Raw genomic sequence first — 4,292 nt, 5'->3', positions numbered from 1 at the left:
AATCTCTCTCTCTCTCTCTCTCTCTCTCTCTCTCTCTCTCTCTCTCTCTCTCTCTCTCTCTCTCTCTCTCTCTCACACACACACACACACACACACACACATTTTAGAGTTAGATTTCTTCTCATCTTCAAGATTTACTCCATTTCAGACTCATAATTTAAACTACTATTCTGAGCCCAAGGACCTGCTAAGCTAAAAATGTAATAGAACCTCATACCAAAGGAGTTTATGGTCTAATTGGGAGACAAGACATTGAAGATATAAACCAGAGAAATAAGACAGAACTGAATTGGGTACCAAAATACCAGGGGCCTTGGGGCAAAGCACTGTGAATTCTTGGGTTTCCAGGAGGAATTGGGACTGTGAAGATTAGAGGAAGCAGCCATATGAGTGGTGGCCCCATGGTGTACTGAGAACTGCAGTAGTGTTGGGTCCCCAGGGGTGAGGACACAAAGCAAGCAACGTCTAACTCATGCTGGGGAGACGGAACAGCTTCACCAGAAATATGACATCTGAGATGAGTGTTTAAAAATAGAGTTTGTCGGGCTTCCCTGGTGGCGCAGTGGTTGAGAGTCCGCCTGCCGATGCAGGGGACACGGGTTCGTGCCCCGGTCCGGGAGGATCCCACATGCCGCGGAGCGGCTGGGCCCGTGAGCTATGGCCGCTGAGCCTGCGCGTCCGGATCCTGTGCTCCGCAACGGGAGAGGCCACGGCGGTGAGAGGCCCGCGTACCGCAAAAAAAAAAAAAAAAAAAAGAGTTTGTTGGGAATTCCCTGGAGGTCCAGTAGGTAAGATTGCACTTCCACTGCAGGGGGCGCGGGTTCCATCCCTGGTCGGGGAACTAAGATCCCGCATGCCACGCGGTGCAGCCAAAAAATAAAAAAATACTAAAAATAAAAATAAAGTTTGTCAAGAGGAAAAGGAAGGGCTGAGTACACAAGTCAAAGGCAGAAAGCATTTAAAAATGCCAAGTTTAGGCTTTACCTGTAAGTTATTGGTGCCTTGAGAGTTTTTAAGTCAGAGAAAGACATGGTCAGAGCTTGGTTTTGGAAAGCCCTTCTGACCGAGGAATCCAGAGGATTATATTAGAGACAGGGAGGTGACTACAGAGCCATCACACATGACAGGACCTGCAGTAAAGGAGATACAGTGGAGGAGAAGGTTAGGGGGTCACCTTGTAATTGCATAGACATAGACTAAATCCATTTTTAAATTGAAGTGTAGTTGATTTACAATGTTGTGTTATTTTCTGCTATACAGCAAAGTGATTCAGTTATACATACATATATATGTTCTTTTTCAGATTCTTCTCCATTATAGGTTATTACAAGATACATTTAAATACATTTTTAAACTGGTATTGAACAGTTGGTTTTGGAAGGCACAGTCAAGGGGATATCATATGTGGTTGCTTTCTTCAGAATCTTAGATAGTTATTCCCAGCAAACCTCTACTTCGTGGGGTCTGTGGTCTCCAAGCCAAACTGGCAAATATTTCTGGAGTGAGACTGCTCTCAGCCCTGGGAAGATTCTGTTTCTGTGCCGTCGACACCCCGCTCCAGCTGTGTGGAATGGGGAACGGAAGCTGCCTGCACTCAGAAGCAACCTGCAATATGCAGAGCAGTCATTTATGGAGACAGTGTGGGAGAGAAGAAAAAATTGCTGTGCTTTCCTTACCCAGTGAGTTCCATCCATCCACCCCTTACCAGTGAATTAAGTGGAAATAAATAAATACAACCAAGTGCACTGGTAACCTTTAGTGCCTTCCATTAATCAGAGTAATAGGGGGTCTTTTCTAGGGTCTTCATTGTTGCTATAGAAAGAAAAATGGTGACATGAGGTCAGTTTAACTCCAGCCCTATGACACTTTGTCAATACGGTATTGGCAATTCAGTTATGGTGAAAAATAAGGGCATTATTTAGCTGTTAGGAGTTAGTAAATAGATTATTTATTATGTTGTCTGTCATCAATCAGAACCCCAAGCCAAAAAGAAGCAGCTGCCTGAATAGTTTTCCTGCAAAGGCCTCAAACAGTTTCCTTGGGCTCCTTCCCCTCCCTCCCCCAACCCTGTTCTCTCTGCCTCTGTGTGTGTGTGTTAGAAAATGTTATAGTATTTGAGTTGATGAATGTAGAAATTTATTAACAGGAAATGAAAACTGATAGGTGTTTAACGTTTAATGTGAAATAATCTACTGTAATGTAAAAAACTCAAAATAATACTGTTTTAATTGTCCATGGTAATTAAACTGTCACTGTAGTAATTAAAAAGATAGGTGGATAGTAAGTTATTGACACAAGATCTTCAAATAAAGTGGGCTAATTTTGAAACTAAATTTAACTTAAATTGAATGATAGTCTGCTCCTCTCCCACTCTTTTTTTTTTTTTTTTAAGTGACAGCATCCAAATCTGTTTTTAATCAGTGTTTACCAGGGATAAACCCAAAGTAAAGTAACCTGAGTCAGCATTCGTTAATAAAAGTTCCTAGTAATGGAACTCCTGGTAATAAAGTCTTCACTTTTACTAAATGGAAAAGATTACTTACTGTATAGTGAGAGAACTGTAGTTTAGCTATTTGAAAAGTGTATGTGTGTCTGTGTGTTCATCTCACGTCACATACATAAATTAACAATTTTTAATCAAACACAGAATTTTTAAAATATTTTATTGAATATACAGTTGACCCTTGAACAATTCGAGGGTTGGGGCACCAACCCTCCTCTAAGTCAAAGAACCAAGTATAATTTCCAGTCATTCCTCCATGTTCAAGGTTCCTCCGTATCCTTGGATTCAACCAACCTCGAACTGTGTAGTGCTGTAGTATTCACTATTGAAAAACATCTGAGTACAAGTGGACCCGTACAGTTCAAACCCATGTTGTTCAAGGGACAACTGTATATCAAATCTCTTGAAGAGAAAAAAAAGTCTGGACGGGAAATTCTGTAAAAATTCTATAATCTTCCATTCTCAATGTGCCCTTGTCTTGTTCAGATATAAAGTTATGGAAGCCTTATAAAATTAGTTGAGAAGTGTTTCCTCTTTCTGTACTTTCTAGAGAAGTTTGTTCAATATTGGATTGATCTAGTAGAGCTCAACTGGTGTTTTCTTTTTGGGAATATTATTAACTATGTTCTGATTTCTTTTACAATTATGGAACAATTCAAGCATTCTATTTCTTACTGAGTCAGCTTTACTAAGTTATTTATTTCCAGGAATTTATCCATTGCATCTAGCTGTTTAAATCAGTTGGCATAAAATTGTTCATAGTATTCCTTAATTATATTTTAAAAGTTGAGCTGTATGTATAGTTATTTCTCTTTCCTTCTTTATACTGATAATTTCTATTTTCTTGATCAATGTTACCAACATTTTCTCTATTTGATTAGTCTTTTAAAAGAAGCAACTTTGGCTCTTTTATTGTATCTTTTGTATTTTTTTTCATTTATTACTGTTTTGATCTTTATTATCTTCTCTCTATATTTTTGAGTTTATGCTTTTCTACTTTTTAAAACTTTTCAATTAGACATCTTCATGAATTGTCATCATTTATCCTTTGCTAATGTAAGCACTTAAATGTATAAAATACCACTTTTACTGCATCCTAGTAAAAATTGGACAGGTATAATTTTCACAATTCATGTAATTGACATTTTACAAAAATAAAAATAAAAAATATCTAATAAAATTTCAAGTTTGATCCAGGAGAGGCCACCAAACCTGGACACTTCAACCCCCTTGAAAATTTAGGCAAGTCTGCCCCTAACGTGCATGGTGGCTGGGACCAGAGTAAAAGTGAGATGGCTACATCTTTATGTCTAAATGCTTAAAAATTATAAATCAAGCCTACAAGCTGGTACCCACAACCTGTTCCACTTCTCTGCTTTGAAAAATATACCTTCATACAACAAAGTAGAGAATTACATGTAAAACTCTGGCTTTTATAGGATTGAAAGTTGGCAAAACAGTAGAAACAATTGAAGTTAATTATTATTGTACATGTCTGGGTATTCTTTTGATAGTTTAGTGACATTTGACTGAGAAATAAAATAGGAACTTATATAATTTTTAAATTATTTTACACTTATTTCATAAAATCATCTTTCTTGCCTTCATTTCAGAAAAATCACTTATGTTGTATTAAGGATATTCACATAATTTGTTTTCTATCAACACTGATGATCTAAAAGATTTTTTAAAAATTGCATTTAAAGTGTACGTGTAAATATTTGCCCATCAAAATTATATACTTAAGGGCTTCCCTGGTGGCGCAGTGGTTGAGAGTCCGCCTGCCGAT

Source organism: Physeter macrocephalus, chromosome 11 (assembly GCF_002837175.3).
Source record: "Physeter macrocephalus isolate SW-GA chromosome 11, ASM283717v5, whole genome shotgun sequence".
NCBI lineage: Eukaryota > Metazoa > Chordata > Mammalia > Artiodactyla > Physeteridae > Physeter > Physeter macrocephalus.
Note: the sequence above shows the minus strand (reverse complement) of the source record.